At 35.8% G+C, this 18,484-nt stretch overlaps 1 protein-coding gene across 1 annotated transcript in view; it reads left to right on the top strand.

Moving 5' to 3' along the window:
* The window catches only part of PDE4D (phosphodiesterase 4D), a gene marked incomplete at its 5' end in the record, with an annotated part of 369,096 nt that overhangs the window by 59,695 nt on the left and 290,917 nt on the right, over positions 1-18,484 (top strand). The gene's annotated exons all lie outside the window — the stretch shown is intronic.

The raw sequence follows: 18,484 nt of genomic DNA, 5'->3' as shown, positions 1-18,484 counted from the left end.
GTGTTGTGGGAGGAACACATATTTGCAGAAATCAGAAAATGGAGATGCTAATAATCCTGCTTGGTTCCTCTAACCTTAAAGACTCGGATGGGAAGAAAGGTGCACTGTCATTAGGCCGATTAAAAAGAAAATTTATGGGACACACTCTTCATGACTCTTTGTTTAGATCTTTCTTTCAGTGGTAAGGAATACCAGCTTCCCAAGACCAGAAAGAGAGAGAGAAAAGAAGATAGATCCTCACTCTGTAGTCCAACGTGATCATTTCTCTGAAAATGAGAAGTGCTGAAAGCCAGTTCCTGCTATCAACATACTTTATCCATTACCTAATTAATTTTAGTGAAAATTCTCAAAGAGACCTTGTAGAAGCGTCTAGAATCTAGGACTCCTCTCTCTCAGGGAAGAGTCAGTATCAGTTGCAGACTCCTTTTTGACAGTCTGTTTCTCTCCAGCTTCTTTCAGCTTAGCCTAGATTCAATATGAGTGGGGAAGATGCATTAGACCTTCCTGTAGCCTAAATTGTAATGGTCAGAGCACTGTCCTTTTGACAGAACAAAGGGATCAGAGCAAAACCTGCTTTGAAATTCCTTTTTTTTTTTTTTCTTTATTTTTATTGAACTGAATTATACTTAAACTACTGTTTCAAAGAAGTAGGGGAAGCTGAGATGGAACTAACATACCCAAATGCTTATTTTTGTACACACCTAGTTAAAAAAAAAAAAAAAAAAAAAAAAAAGCCACTATGGTTAATGCAACCAAATTTTTTAAATATTGCATTTTTTCAAATTGAACTGATTAGAAGAAGTCAGACCTAGAAGAAGTCAGCCTATTCTAGAAGTGTGGCAAAAATTATTTACTGATTTAGGTCCCTGGTTTGAACTTACCTTTGCCCTGCAAAGCCCATATATCCTGTGTTCTACTTGGCTGGTGAGTTCTCTAACCGCTGCGCAATGCTATATAGTAATTTTACATACGCTCACCCTCCTTCTGCAACTCTGCTTCTGAATGAAATTAGTTGAGTCAGTGGATATAATTTGCTCTGAACTTAATACTAGAGAAAACCAAATATATTGGTTTCCTCATGACAAAGATGCAGAATAGACTCTGTGAATTTCATATGTGTTTAGTGGCAGGTTGGTGTTAAGAAGCTCTTTCTCAAGATAGTACAATTCATAAAGTAAGTCTAGTGTGGAAAATGTCAGCACCTAAGAATGATCAGGCAAGTATGCAGTTAGGCAAGTACAATATGAAATAATAATGACAGTGCAGATTTGTGTAGCATTTGGCATACTTAATATTTCATAATAAGTGGTTCTAGCCTAGAGAAAGCCATAGAAAACTGGATTAGTTAGAGGTAATGTTTTGTTGTTGTTGTTTTATATAGATAGATTAATCACACAACCTTTCAGTTTTCACAGTTTTGTTTATACCCTTTTCAAATGCTTTTGGCATAAATTCCTAATGCCAATTTGGGATTGGGGTGGTGGCGGTGGTGCTTTTCGCATAAAATATGAAGTGTTTACATGGTCATTTAAAAAGTTATACCAAATGTCCTTACTGAACATGGCTATAGACTTTGTTTTTAAGCTCTTAGTTAAAAAAGGCTAACTTTCATTCTCACTATTTGTAATTCACTGTATCTGTTTTCTGTCATGGCTATGCTTAAATGAAAAAATGAAAAAACAACCTTCTGCATGGATTATCAGGACATAAATGTTGCTGGAATCCTTTTAAATTCTGAAATCTTTTGTATTTTGGTGCTCTAACTCCTCAGAGTACAGATGCATGCAGTATACAGCAGTACAAGCTCACTTTTTGTTGCTGAATTAAAAGAAATAGCATTTTACTGCCAATGCATTATCACATTCAAGTAGTCTAATATTTTATTCTTTCTACAGAACAGCATCAACTTTAATAGGGCTAATTTGGGGAACTGTAGAAGAGGGCCATGGCAGCAAAAGGACGGAGCTTAAGGAAATAGGATCTATGAAAATGTGCAGTTCAGTATCTTATCATGTTACTCGCAAGTCCACCCACACCCTAATCAAATACACACTTTTATCACAGCTTTTAATGTCACTGAAGTTGCAGCTGGCTTCCAAACTGCAGGATTTCCTGTCCAAAAGGGCAGGAGGTCATTCGAAGTTTAAAAAGCAGTGTAAACCTTGTTAAAAAAAAAAGAATGACAAGTGAACTGTATACGGCCTGGGCACATGAAGCGTAAAAGCCTTTCTTGATATCTTGAATGTCAGCAGGGATCAGCGCAGGAAAGCCTATTTCCTCCGCGCATCACTGCCCGCTGCTTTCTGCCCTCGATTGCTGCATTCCCCTCGCTCGCAGCCACCGAGGGGGGAAAGAGGTGGCTTTAAGGAAGGCTCCGGTGCTCTGCTCCCCGCACGGCCCCATCCTTCCCCGCTCCGTGCGTGGGTGGGAAGAGCCGCGCAGGACGGCGCTGTGCCGGGAGAACCCACCTAGAGGGCCCCCTTGACGCCAGCGCCGGCTCCGCCAGGCAGCCTGCCTCCACCGCAGCCCCAGCCCAGCCCCGCTCCGCTGCAGGCGGGGTGCTGCCGAGCCCGCGAGTGTCCGGAGCGCCGAGCGGAGCGGGCGAGGACAGCGGGAGCCCGAGGGGTACGTTGGAAATCCTTGCCAGCAGCGAGGAAGAGCGAGCCTGTTGCCTGCGTTGCGCTTGGAGCATAGGAGCATAGGCTCTCCAGCTTGGGCTTAATTAAGAAGCTTTCCCGAGGATGTTGCCAGAGCTTCAGGAGTGATAACTACTAGCTGGGAGCTGGACTGGAAAGAGGGTGGAGGGGGGAGTGGGGGGGGGGAAATAAAAATAAAAACAAACAAAAGGACAGCAGAGAAAGAATTCTCAGACAACACGGGACTTAAGGCTGTGCTTTCGTTTTGCAACATAAAAAATGATGCACATGATTTTTATGTACAGTGTAACATCAAAAGAAAACTAGGTTCTGCAGTGCAAGAATCAATAGCTTAGTCATTTTACTTAAAGGGAGCAGACAGCCTTCTTATGGGGTTAGACAGCAAAAGCGAATTTGATCATGATGTGATCTTGTCTCATGATGGTCTCTAACTGTAGACCTGTTCTTTGGAGCAGAAAAAGCATACTTCCTTCCTTCTTTCTTAGATGAAGAAATAAACCCAGAGAATCAAATTCAGAAAGAAGTTTGGTTTTGTTGTACATGGCTATTAAACACCACCCTGTTCCCTGGGCTTGTAATAAGGGAAAACTGCATTAGAGTGATCAGTGATGAATATGTGTCTAAGAAAGAAGAAAAAGCAATATTCCTTTCCGAACATGGCAAAGCAATCTGAAGTTGCACGTTTTCCTCTCACCACTGATCTGGCATGGATGACAAGAAGCTACCTTTTGACTAACCTTTTCCAACTGTACAAGATGCTGCATATGAAGATGCTTTAATTCGTATTAAAACCACTTGGATTTTTATCAAGGCAAACTGTTGGCATTGTCATACTGTTTCTGTATACTGATTAGTTTAATGTATTTTTAAGTAGAAAGTGAGGCATAAATGGATGGACATGTACCTAGAAAACCCTGTGACAAGTCTTTCTTCAGATCCTGGGCATTTTTATTTTTGTGGATTACAGTTACTCTTGCAATAATCCCTGCTGTTAACTGCTCCTGCAGTTGTTCTGGAATGCATCTATGAATACCATAACAGATAAAGCTGTCTGACAAGGAAAACACTGATGTTGGAAGATCTGTGAACATGATGCATGTGAATAATTTTCCCTTTAGGAGGCATTCATGGATATGGTGAGTAATCAATACACATTACAGATTGTTAAACTCAAAATGCTTGTTTGCAAAATACCATGGCAAGTACCAGATGCTGTGTTTTTTCCCACATTAATGTCAAATGAGGACTAACTGGGCTATGAGAATCTCACAGAGATAGTACTGCTGAAGTAATAGGTTTGGCACTCCTTTGCCTGTACAGAAGAGACAAGTGATAGAAAAGGAATTGTAATGGTCATGCTTTCCTATATGGTAAAAGCCTTTTGAGCAGAGAAACATATTTTCTTTTTGTATCAAAGGTACAGAAATACTTCCTACTTCTTTCTTAGCATTACTAGATGGAAATGATGAAGATGTATTTTCGTCTTTTCATATTGTGTTGTTTGCCCTGGAGCTTATTTCTATACATTCAAGTGGCCTGAAAACAGGAAAAAATGTTCATTCATATGATAATACAGTAATCTTCAATTCATTTTTCTGGTAGGTTTTTGTGTGTTTGGAAGACAGTCACATAGCATTAAAATCCCTTTATCATCATTAAAACATCTGTTTCCTTGCTAAACAGACATACATAGTTCTTGTTCACTGAACAGTCTTTCTCTGTAACTTTCTTTGCAATACAGTGCAGTTGACTTGCTTATAAATTCTACCAGTGGTTGTTGCGTCATGTCATGCTCTTTATGTTGGAATTTGTCTTGATTAGTGGTTAGTGAACATTATCTAATGCAAGAATAGTTTTCCAGAAAACTTGTGCTCATTGGGTAAATATTGAGTCTTTTAATGGCAAACATAATTATGGAAGCTCACTGGAGAAAATTTGCATTCAAGTTGTGACATTGGCTTCATGTGCATGGATTTTTGAAAGATATGCCCTCAGTGTATGTTAGCCTCTGTATATGACTAATTTGCAGGAAGAATTTTCCCCGGGAAACATGTTAGTAGAGTTCTTAAGGCCAAATCCTTTTCATGACATTTTAAAGTTGTATTTAAGAGGAACAGTATAAAAATCGAGACCCTGGTGCCTGGCAGCACCAGTGCTGGCGTCAGCTGAGTGTCATTTGTCAGAGGCGCCGGCTCCTGCGCGCAGAGCCAATGGCAGGAGCCTGCAAGCAGACTGTCAGATTATGGGGGGGAGGGAGGGAGAAGGGGTGTGTGATGCTCTGGCTGCTCGTTTTCTTTTATTACTTTAATTTTAATAAATAATTGGTAGACTCACTTCCCTTTTGATGCATGCACTGTTTTTCATTACATTTTATTCCACCTAAGACCATTTTAGCTTACATAAAAAAACCTTTTATAGCCAACTTCTGGTCACCAAGGAAAATTAACAATGTGATCTTTAATATATTTAATCTTTCTCTCTTGGCAGTTTATTTAGCAAAATGTGTTGGAAAGGGTACTGGACTGCACACCTAACAGGAAGACAATTTTCTTTGTCTTCTAAGAACTTGGCCTACTTCTGTTTTTAATAACTTAGAGCAATAATTTTAAGAACATTTTAACCCTCAGGGTCCATCTTCTGTCTAAATGGTTTTAAAACAACACGAAGTCTACAGTCTTTTGAAATGGATTTTGAGCAAACCAACTCTTTTATTTATCCTCTCTAAAATGTGGTTAGCTGTTTTCCCTGAGTGCTCCTTCCCAGCCCCATGCTGTTTGCCACAGAACATGCACCCCTTGTCTAGGCAAGACTGTGGCAGAAGTGTTTGCTGAGGCAATTAAATGAATTTAATTAGATGACCTATGTTTAGTATTTTAAGTCAATGGAAACTGTACCATGCCTATGTTTGTGTTTACTGAATGCTATACCTCAGCTTAGTGTTGAAACATTTTTAGCCCGTGCTAGTTCCTCAAGACTTGGAGAACTGGCAAATTTGCTTATTCATGCTACAGTAGGTTTGTAAGGAGCATTTATGGGTAACATAATTTTAAGCTGCCAGTCATAGTTTTCTTTTGTTTTTTTAAATTCTGAACCTTCACAAATCTATGCTTTGCCTATCGGGTATGGCAACCTTTTATTTTGTGAATTGTAATTGTCATAAAGTGTTCTTCTATATGTATATAACTTCACCTTATGCTACTTTCAGATGTCTGTCCATTAAAGGATGATAATAACGATAAAGGAAATGATATATATCATGGGACCCAATTAGTATTGTGTTTAATACAAATATTAGTTGATAGTCTTTTAATAATGCTTCCCCCGTGCTGATGCAACACATCAAAGCTGTTTTGTGGCCAGCATCATGTACTTTATGATAATTTGTAATCTTCATCTGCATGCAGATTCATGTGTTTCAGAAGTAGAACTAATAATATTCTGTACCTTAGAGATGTTGCTTTTTAAAGGTATCTTCTATACCTGTGAGACATACACTATGCTGTCATGTGATAGTTCTCCTTGGAATAGGGGGGAGAAAGAGGGAGATAAAAAATAAACCCCTTTGAAAGTTGTTTTTTTATCAGTGTGACATATGAGCCAAGGTGGTGGATGTGTTTCTGTGTGTTTGGTCCTCTAAGAGAGTTTAGGGTAAGAACAGCATAAAGCTGGTGGCCCTTACAGCAGGGTTTAAATGTGAACCCAGAAGATTTTGGAGGTATGGTGAGAACTCCAGTATCTGAACCGTCCTGGTAACGTTAGTAATAGAAAGGAATTGACTGCTATCCAAAACCAGCTATAAAATATATATGTTCCCTGGCTGTACAACTGGGATCAAAACTGTATCAGGCAGATAAAGGTAGCTATAATCTGAACGTACTTTAAAGGGCATAGAAATGAGAATGGAGTAGACAAAAAAGAGGCATTTTGTCAGAAGCTGTTTCAGGCAGTATGAGTTGCAGAGAAGCAAATATAAAACACGTACAAGTAAAGGGGTACAGTGGTTGGGGCAAGTGTTGTCCCAGGTGAGGATAAAGCTAGTCTGAGTAACAGTGAGAAACATGATGATAGTAGAAGGAAGAATAAGATTTTATAACTAGTTACCACACTGCACACTGTATAACATAAATTATGTATTAACAGCATGCAGCTTACTGCCATTCACATTGAAAACAATTTTAGAAACATTTACTGCTGAATTGTATAACCTAGCTTTCCTTTCCATTACATTTATCTGCCTTTTTGATGTCAAACCAAATAAAGATAAACATTGTATTCAATTTTGGCTTGCCTAATTGAGTAAACAAATATTGCACATGCCTTTTAGTTTTACCATAGGAAAAGTAGAATTGAAAAACCTGTGTTAAAGAACTTCTGTTTTTTAAGTTGATAAAGGTTTGAAATTAATATACAGGTGAACACACCAATTTTTCTGAGTAAACAAAATCAGCCTATGAATCCATCCTTTTATGCCAGCTTTCATGCTAATAAGATTTAATGAAATTTAATTTGCTTATCAAGGCAGTGAATAAGAAAAATATATATATCCTTTCTTGGTTCCTATTTAATCCTGCTATATATATTTGATTTGATCATTGTTGTTCTATATGGTTCATCCACGGCAAATTGAGATGAGTGTATCTCATTTCGTGCTATTGTTTGTTTTAGATTAATTTTTTTGACTAACTAGCTTTTTGAAAAACACCTTAGTAGATTCCTGAATGAATGCGATTGTTACTATGATTCTGTCTTCTTTTGTTCCCAGAATTCAAAAGTAATGACATTAAATTGTTCATTTATACATTTTATAGAAACCCACATAGGTTTTGGCCAGCCAAAATGGTTTGACTTTCCAATATTATACAGGTCCTTCCATTTTGTGAGAACAGGACAATCTGTAACTGTGAAGAAAACTGATGGAAATGAAGATCTCAATCCGAATGCATGAACTTTTGGTACATCCTTAGGACATGTTGAGTCACCAAAGCTCACTAATTAATCATTTGGAACTGAGTCTGAACAATGCTATGCCAAAGAGTTAGGACTCTTTTCTTCTAACCCGAACCAGAATGAAATGTTTTACAGTTATTTTCTTATATGTTTGTTCTAGAACGTTTGTGGAAAAAGTGAAGTTTCTTTCTGAACTGCTTTTCAGTGCAGTATTTTACTAGATTTTAGTATTTTAGATTTAAGACATTAATATAAAAACCTCAGAGGAATATAGCAATTCTTCCTTTGGAAATCTGGATTTGAAACTTGGAGGGGGAAAAAAACAAACAAACTTGATTTGTTAAACTAAGAAGAAAGCTTCCTGAGATTAAAAAGTTTGTTTAATCCTCTATGACCAGTAGGTTTTCACAGTACTGCTAAGTATGAAAGGCCACCTTATTCCATGTTTTCTTATGCTCAATAAGAAAAGTGTTGCTTTTCAGTAAGTGTTTTCAATAAGTGTTGCTTTGCTTCAGATATTGTTGAAGTTATGATGAGTTTAGTAAAGTCTATATACCAAATGAAACAAAGAGTTTCATTTTAAGACATCTATTGCCTTTTGCTTCATATTGCTAACAACTTGGCTGACCAGTAGCACCTAAAGTGTTTAATATGCTGAGTTGCAGTGAAGAGATGAAAATATTTTTACCATATGGAACTAGGGCAAGGATTTATTTTTCTATAATTCATATTAGCCAAGCTTTCACTTGCAGCCATGCAAAAAACCAAAAGTGCTCCTGAGATACCTAAGCCTGACAATGCTCCTGATGGATAGGCTGGATCAGTATCTATCTGTATCCGTATATAAAAATTACATCCCTTACCACAGAAGTGCTCTATAGTTTTCCACGCAATAGTTATGGCACTTCTGCAAGTAAAATTCATATGCAGGAAAGAAAATGTAACCTTATGAACTAATGCAAACTGTGTAGTGACTCACTTTGGGACTTTTGGTCCTAGACAGATTAGCATCCTGTTGGGATTTCAATCTGCTATTCTAGAATCATTTAACATTTTTTTTTCTTTTATTTATTTATTTATTTTTTGAATGACTAGTGTATTCATCTTCACTTTCTGCAAGTGATTCAAACTCTGATTTTGCCCCTTAAAATTTAGGATTTCCAATATGCACGGAGGAATGCGGAATGACAATTTTTAGTTCACAGTGGAATCCTACTCTGCCAAAGCCTACCTTTTGCTCTTCTGTCCTAAGTTTATGATCAATGAAGTTACTGCATAACTCTGTCATTTGGATGCGCTACCTGGTTTGTTTTGTTAATTTGGACTGAAAATACTTTGAAACACTGTGTCTTGACAGGGTTAGATAGAGCACAGTAGATTTCTGTTGCTATTTTTGTTCCAGAATGTCATTATATATTTATATATACATGCACTTTTACATATATATTTGTAGATATACTTATATATTTATATACAGTATAACCATCTGTGTATGTATGTTGCTCTAAGTAGTGGTAAAGTAGTTTGTTATAAGACCGTAACAGTTTTGTATGTATGTGTGAAAATTATCAGAAAGCATAATGGGCACATTCTGAATTGTTTCCATTTTTTCATGGTCTCCCTTGGATATACTGAATGTGCTTTTCTGTATGTACTGTAATGACTGGGTAGTTAACAGACAACATTTTGCTGTAGCTCACACCCATCTTTTTTAACCAGTCATTTTCAGGCTAAGTTAGTCAAGTTGTTTCTTGAAGGATCTTATAATCTTTCAGAAAGTCTTATTTTCTCTGTATATAATCCTGATTTATATCTTCTCAGATTTTAGCCTTCTTGTTAGCTTAAGTCACAATAGTAGAAAGTAATTTAAGCTTTTTTTACTCATAAAACTCCCTGTTGATTGTTTATGCAATTCCTCTACTGTCTCTTCACTTGTGCCTGCTAACAAAGAGCCACCTTCTCTTTTTCTTTGAGAAGAATTAATCTCTACCTGTACTTTGACTCAGTAAAAATTACCTTATATCACAACTTTTTAAACTATGGTAATAATGAAAAAAAAAAAGATTGTTACATTAAATATGTTAATTATATATTGCGTATTACTTACATTTCATTTAAGTAAATTTCTGGATTCTTATATTGTTTCTAAATTCTTTGATCTGTGTTAAAGGGGTAAGTTTTTAATTCACAAATGGGGTCATTTCAGGGTAGGAATTTGGCTTCTACCGGGAAAAGAAGTTATAGTTTTAAGTGTTCTGGTTCAGGTTTACTTGAGATCCACATACTTGGCATTTGGAGACAACCAAAGACTTGTCCATTAATATTTATTATTTTAGTTCAACATGTTATATGGGAGCAGGGAGTAGAGGAGAGTAGAGAGTGGGAAGAGAAGAAACACTAAAAGCTAATGTTTACAAAACTGAAGAAGGTTGGTCAACAAATATAATTTATGACTCATTATTCTTTAATCTAATTAAAATGTAAATAGCCAGGTTTCGCTTGTACCCTATGCAAATGACATTTTTTACGTTAATACTAATTGGATTTCAGTATTGTCTGCTGAAACCTGAAGAGAATACATGATGCTTGATACTTTTATATGACTGGATTAACTCTTTGATAACAGCAGAACAATTTAAGATATTTTTTATGTTAACCTGAAAGGAGATGAGACTATTTCCAGTAAAAGCTATTGGTCAGTAGCTGTTAATAAATGGAATAATTTTTCATGTCCATGGGGTTGGCAAAATGCAAAAAACAAAATTTCAAAGGAGTGGACATAATTGAGCCCCAACATCTGAAAAAAGAAATGTACTACTTTGCTTAGGAAACTGGTAACTATTTTTAAGTGTCCATTATAACGCATGTGGAAAAATTAACAGAAGAACGGTTTGTATATTTCTCTACTAGTTTTAAAGGTGGCTAGGTTGATATTTCTACATTATCTTGGCAATTTATTGCTATTTTTAAATATTAGTATGGAAAACTGTTACAAAGATTAGTATTTTGCTGCATTTAGGCAGCAATCCTCTTTCTACTGGGAACAAATTAAAAGAATTGTTGGAATATTAATGATATTCAAACACTAGAAAGGTATAGTGATACAAAGTATTCCTGAGTCTCAAATTCTGTTGTTCAAAGGAAACTGTCTTTTTCCGTTTGTTTACTTAGCTTAGTTCACCTCTCAAAAGGAGAGTCTCTATTCTTCCTATATTCCAACTTGAATTTTACTGTATGATAATATTCAGTAACTTTACAGAAAACATGGAGAAGGTTTCATTTTTTTTTTTTTTTTTCTGAAGTAGCATGGCTTCCTATTCTCAATTGTCTGAAGGAATTTAAACTGTATTATTTTATATTGTCTCCTTTTAACTTGGTTGCTTTGATATGACAGATGACAGCTTGTCCCCTTCAGGAAAGCAGATGATTCTTATTGAGATGAAAAGAGGTGACTCTTACCCTCTTTCCATTGATTCTTATATAGTTATTGTCAAATTCTTAATTTCAGCCATCGACAAATGTTCTTTGATGTTAAATGCAAACACATTTTTACACTGTCAGTAGCTAAGGATTAAAAGTTACCTATGCATATCATATGGACGTAACTCTAACATTTTCCGATCTTTACAAGTTGTTGGGTTTGACACAACAGTTACTTGCTGGAATTCCAAGGTCAGTTCTATACCTTGAGAATAATCATACAATTTTTGGATTATTTTAAGGAAAAAGATATTCTGTGTTGTGTCTTAGAATCATAAAATTTTGTATTGCATTACTTTTATGAGTCTTATTTCGCATTATTATGGGATTTATTTCTCTTTGATAATTTATTGGAATAAATATTGAAGAATGAGTTCTTTAACCATAAGCTTTTTTAAGGATTATTTTGTTTTCTGGTGGTGCTGGTATACCTTGTGTTATTCAAAAGGAATTTAAAGTTTTCAGAATTTAATTACCTTTAAACTGAAAACAATTAAAACACACCTATAATATGCCTTGCAAATTCAAAGCTGGACAAGAACTTTGTGGTGAAATAGCCTTGCTGTTTAGAGTTGGTAGAACCATCAATGAAATTTCACATACTCCTGTGGTATGTATAAGTAATAGGGAAGACTTGTTTCAAAAACTGGTTTTGCTTGCCTGTGTATCCAGCTGTATTCTCCATAGGCAGCTAATGATTTCAAAGAATTGAATAAATTTTAGTTATGAAATGATTAATGGTGGTGATATTTTCATTTAGTTTGTCTCAATACTTGAGACATTAACAGTAACAGGTTAACCACGTTTCTTACTATGGTGTTATTTTAAAGGGAAAATTTAAACAGGTGTATCTAGACTTCAGCTGTAGTTATGGTATTGACCAATTATTGACCAACTGAACATTTTCTTAAGATACCTCTTTATGCATCTTAGACCATAGTGCATTGTTTCAGCCCTTCTGAATTTCTTGCAAGTTACCTAATTTTGTGAGACAGTAGTTCTCTTGACCGTACTCTGACTAAGAGATCTTGAAGGGGAGCATAGGCGAAGGTTACCGATTAACAAATACATCATCTTTCCTTATTCCCGTTTGGGATTTTGATCAAAAGTGGCTCTGGAACATTCTTCAGGGTAAAAGTATATCAATGACTGCAGTTCTCCCTAAAGAATTTCCAAGCCCTTTGGATAATTGCCATACAAAATGTTCATCACCTCCTACATGGAGTAAACTGCAGCAGACTGACCTGTCCAATGAAAGTATAATAACCCTAACAACCCCCCAAAGAAGGAAGGTTGTTAAGGACCTCTGATCTTTCCCCACTTTCTAACCAAGAGTATTTGGAATATCCAGCCTACAAATACTGAAATTGCCCTTTCCAAAATTAGGCAATTTTAACATAGGGATTAGTTTGTGATATCTGGCCATAATTATTTGCTAGGAAGATCTGTCTGGATAAAAGGGCATTTAAGGTGCTGTGTTGATTATCTACATAATAAACATTTTCAAATTTCAACTTCTGGGATGATTAAATTATTACAGCATATGTTGGTGATCTGTCTGCTAGTTTCTTTAACATGAATGGAGTCTCAAGACACAGTGTAATCCTCACAGCCTGGCCATATTTCCTTCTCTAGGATTGCATTTTGAAAGTAGATGTGGCTTGTGGCAAAGTAACTGCCACTGGGAATACCACAGTCACAAAAAGGTATGCACGCTGATCTGCAGCTGAGCTAATGTATGGCTATTTATGGCAGCCAAGCAGGAATCAGAGATTAAGTCATAATAAAGTAGGGATTGTACCAGCTAGAGGCTCTCTCACTTGTTCCATGAAGTGGAAGAAGGATTTTACAGAAGATAATTTAGAGCACTGCTTATCCTCTGCAAAGTGAATATGAATAAAAGTTTTAAGAGTTTTGCTTAATACACAATTTTGAACCATTGGTTCAGACAACTTTACAATAAGTTTGGATACTTAGGCCTTTATGTTCATTATACAGTGTCAATAAATAAATAAATAAATCTATTATATATATATAAAACAAGTATGTATATAATATATATATATATATATATATATATATATATATATATATATATATAATTTTTTTGAGAGGTGAAATGAATGCACTTCCTGAAATAGAATATATGCCAATGCACCAACATACTTTTAATTTCAGGATTTACTTTTAGATCAGTATTTAGAGGAGATCTGACCAGACAGATGGTAGTGTCTGAAAACAAATGAACAAACAAATCCTGAGGGAAAATAAAGATATTCAATTAATTTCAAGATACTCAAATTTTTTCTTTCCATCGGTCATTCAAATGTTTCACCTCTAAACTCCCTCAGCTTCTCCCAACATTACTACTCAACTCCTTATTGAGTGCTTTTGATAAAGATTTAGACTTGAAAAATATAAATACCTAAGCATACTTGAGACTGTGAGTTTAAGTTCATTGCCTTCCTGCACGGCCATTTGCCACCTATGTATTCACAGGTATGTCACTCATTATCAGTCAAGGGAACAGAGGCAGAATGCTGGACAGGAAGAAGTGCTTTGGGACTTGCATTTGAATGTATATATTTATACGAGATTTCTCTCATCCCCTCCCCCCCCAAAACACAACAAAACAAAACCAACCAACCAACCAAACCACAGTGTTAGTAAGAAAGTGCCTTTAGATTGTGCTTTTGCTGAGGTAAGGATTTATGTGTTTTGGCTGTCTACTCCATCCTAGTTGCAACTGGCAGAGCCCTTGCAGAAATCCCCATCAGCTCAATGCTTGTTGCTATCTGTACCCTCAAAATAAGGATGTGGAAGACTGTCAGTGTATAGGGGGTGGTGCCTAGGCTTCACATTCTTAGTTCAACAACTTTCTGTTGAAATTCATGTTTACCGTGAAACTAAAGTCAGTTAACTCTGTTGCATATTTACAGGTGTAGAAACATCTGTCATCAGGACAGAAATACAGATAGAATGGAATTTGGAATTTGTGGTGATAATGAACAAATATTTATATAAACCGTAGATTTTCCTATGCTGAGTATTTACAAAGTTTCATGCAGATCTTCAGTGCTTAATCTGCCTATGAACTCTTGAAGAGAGTTATATATAAAATGTCAGTCTAGTTCAGTTATGCTATTCTTTTCCATTATCAATAGCATCGATAACAGCAAGGATTTGGAAAGCATGAGACAACCTTTAAAACCTCATCAGATAAAGTCATCAAATACTGTAATTTTCTTGCTGAAAATGTACTCAGTATTTTAATGGTCAGTTACAGAAAGCACAGAATCATATCATTTATAAGTATGCCTAAATTTATGAGGAAAAAATGTTTGTTTGAATATGCAGTAGTTCTTGCTTTCATGAACATATGTTGTTGGAATGTCATACGATGTTGGAACGCCAGTGTTGTTGGAATGAGATTTTATTAGCAATAGTGACTGCTACAGGTTTTAATAGATACATTATTTCATAGAATCACAAAATCATAGGATGGTTTGGTTTGGAAAGGAGCTTAAATATCATCCAGTTCCAACGCCCCTGCCATGGGCAGGGACACCTCCTACCAGACAAGGCTGCCCAAAGCCTCGTCCAGCCTGGCCTTGAACACTTCCTGGAATGGGGCATCCACAGCTTCTCTGGGCAGCCTGTGCCAGGGCCTCACCTCTTAGGAGTAAAGATTTTTTTTGAATAGCAAATCTAAATCCTCTTTTAGTTTAAAGCCATTCCCGTGTCCTATTACTATACTCCCTGAGTTCCCCCCCTCTCCCCTTTCCAGCTTTCTTGTAGGACCCCTTTAGGTACTGGAAGGCTGCAACAAGGTCTCCCTGGAACCTTCTCTTCTCCAGTCTGAGCAGCCCCAACTCCCTCAGCCTGTCTTCATAGGAGACGTGCTCCAGCCCCTTGATCATCCTCTCTGGACTCTCTAGCATGTCCATGTCCTTCTTGTGCTGGGGTCACCACAGCTGAACACAGGAAAAAATTTATGATACCAAAAGAGACTTTGATGTCCATGCAAATGTCCTATTATCCATGTAAATTTTGCACTATTATTAATATATTTAGGGCATACTTTGAATAAAGATTGTCTTGCATGTCTAGAGAAATAACAAGGATATTTTGTCTAGCTTTCTGAGTTTCTTGTGGGATCAAACATGAAAAGCACATACAGAATTTCTGAAGCAAGAATTAAGGGTTTTTGTACATGGACTTTCGTGAATTGATGTAATTGCATTTTCTGGGAAAAAATAATTGATTTTGTTGATTTTTTTTCTGTCTACATAAGAAGACAGAACAAGGAAATAAGTAAAAAAAATTTATTTTTTTTTTCCCTCCTCTGGGGATTACAGCATGTTTAGCAATGTATTTGTTTCTGCATAGAGGTTTTCAGCTACAGAACATAACATAACAATTCCTTATGCATTGTGAAATTAAATGGAAAACAGCACAGAGTTGTATACTAGATACATACCTATGTGTTATGTATCACCAGTGGTGGGAGATGGTAGGCTGCAGATTTTTTAAGGATTCTTGTTTAAATAAATAAATAAATAAATAGTAAAGTTATTCTTGATAAAGATGTGCTTCAGCTGGTAAGAGAAATGTCATGCTTGTCAATCCTTTATCATTGAAGAGCAAGTTAAAACATACCTGCCAGGAGGTGTTGCTGCCAGGCAGCCGCAGTTGCATCAGATATTCTAATATTTCTGTGATGGAGCTGTGCTGGCACAATACAACAAATCAATGGGTTTTAATTGTCCACTAGGATCTCTAGGCTGGAAATCAGAGTACACCTAAACTCTATCAGACAGAAGAGGCTCTGGAACAGCCTTCCAATAGCTTATTGGAGGAAAGTATGAAAGTAATCAATTGTTGCATGCTAAAATTAGCTATGAGAACAGTTGTATGATTTGAAGCCTGTAACAGCAGAGGAGTTGATTGCATCACCCAGAATGTTCCTTCTGATTTCAAGTTTCTTTCTGGTGAATGAATTCATTTAATGACATTTTTTGTCTCTCTGGAAGTTTAAATCATGTTTGGATTTCCTTCTGAAAGAACTCCAAATGATATTATGTGGCGTCTACTATATTTATAAAAATGAAGTAGTAACCTTTTTTTTTCTGAGGACTAAACTGTAGCAGGGATCTAATAACAGGGATCTAATAAAAGTGCTTTAGTGGAACAACCGAGAACTTTCAATTCCTGTACTGTATCTGTAGTAAATTTACAAATTCCTGTATTGTATCTGTAGTAAGTTTACTTACACTAAGTAAATTGTGTAAATGTAAAGTATAAGTTTATTTTATATTATCTTTGATATCCATATAGGTTATATTTCCATTTTGATTATTAATATTTTAATTTGAATATGTGACTTCAGTCAATACAAGTAGCAAATTTGGCTTAAATTGCATGGATAGTGTTAACTGTTAAAATGGGGATGCATAGGAGCAGTCTACCAAGATCAAACAGGAGTTTAAGATTTTGATGGCACCCTCTTCTACCAGAACAAGAGCAGAATCTTATATTTAAGTTTTCCACCATTCCATAGTCCTGTATAGTGCCCTAAACTGTGGGGTAATCTAATGTGGTTGCCTTTATGTTCTTTTCTCTGAGTTGTTAAATTGTATGTAGAATACTTGTATCTTAGTTGTTCTGTATCATGGTGAATAGGGCAAACAAAGGAAGGAATTAAATATAGATCCCATTCTCTCTTGGGCAAGCTGTTTAATAAATTATGCTGTTCTTAGCAGCAGCTTCTTTTCTCAATAGGTTTTTCATCTTGGTGAGAAAAATAGTTTTAAAATAATTTATGAATAATCCAAATTGATTTTTAATTTTTTTAATTAGATAGCTGAATCAAAAATCTAGTTACTTCAGCAGCTTTATTTGCAAAATTCCTTTTCCTTTTCCATGTCACATTATAATATAATCTGTTAATACATGGGACTAATATTTCATTTGGTTAAAAAAAGTGGGACACAATCCAGTGAAATTGCATTATAAAATGGAATATAACTTTGTTAGCCTTCAGTTTAACTATGCTGACTATGTAGTTCAAATATTTCCAACCTGATCTGTCATGAAATATCTCTATAAAATAGTCTGAATATAATAATCTATTAAATGTAGTTTAAAGTATACAATGTGCTTAATATCTCTGCATCACAGATCTAATAAAATTATAATTTTAGTTCAAGAATTTCTGTATTGTTACTGCAACCCTAGAAAAAATACATCTATCTCTGAATTTTCTGCTTTCTTATGTTTTCTAATAAACTAAGTAATCAAATGAAATATAGTAGGTTTTTTTGCTAACATTCTAAATAGATACTACCAACTTGAATATCTTCCACTGACAGACTAATTTTCTCTTTCATTATTCATGGCATATTTGGGTGAAATTTTATATCACTTTAGTTTCTTTGTGTGTATCTGTCAGAAGCAGAGTATAATACATGAATTATGGTGACAGGAATGCAGGATTCTTCTATCTCATTCAGTTATATAAATAGTTTCTATTTTGATTTAGGTAGTATGTTTAGCAATATCTTAGAATGTTTCTTGCTTATCCTCACTACAGACAAAAGATAGATTGACATTTTAAAAGATGTGGGTTCAACAACTTCCATATAATTTTCCCAAGCACATAATCTGTGTCCTACATGAGAAATGCTCTTTTTGTTTGTTTGTTTCTTTGTTTGTTTGTTTTGTTGTTCTTTGTTTTTAATATATATATCTTCTGTAATGTTTGGTACTTTGGTTGTTTGTTTGCATTGATTTTCATTATTTAATTTCATTTTCCACACTTTCATTTTTCCACATTTTTTTTCCAAAATATTTTTGATACTTTTACAGTGATATTGTCATTTATATTTCCCATGAAATACTTCTCTTTCAGAAGAGAAAATAGATACCTCTGCTACACCTTTTCTTTATTATTCTTGCTGCACATCTTGCTGTAAGCATTACTGAATACTGATACTAATATGTAGAGGATTGAAAACATGATGACTATAACTGGAACCTAATAAAGAGGTTTTATTTTTAGTTCATAGAATCATAGAATGGTTTGGTTTGGAAGGGACCTTAAAGATCACGCCTGCCACGTGCAGGGACACCTCCCACCAGACCAAGTTGCTCAAAGCCCCATCCAACCTCTCCTTGAGCTCCTTTGGGGATGCCCACAGCTTCTGTGGGCAACCTGTGCCAGTGCCTCACCACTTAGGAGTAAAAAAAAATTCTTCCTAATATCTAACCTAGACCTACCCTCTTTTAGTTTAAAGCTAAATTCCCCCTTGCCCTGTCACTCCACTCCTTGACAGACTCCCTCCCCAGCTTTCCTGCAGGCTCTCTTTAGGTACTCTATGGCCCCTGTAAGGTCTTCCCAG

Source organism: Netta rufina (assembly GCF_964035555.1).
Source record: "Netta rufina genome assembly, chromosome: Z".
In the NCBI taxonomy this organism is placed as follows: domain Eukaryota; kingdom Metazoa; phylum Chordata; class Aves; order Anseriformes; family Anatidae; genus Netta; species Netta rufina.
The sequence above is the reverse complement of the archived record's forward strand: the minus strand, read 5'-3'. Positions and strand labels throughout refer to the sequence as shown.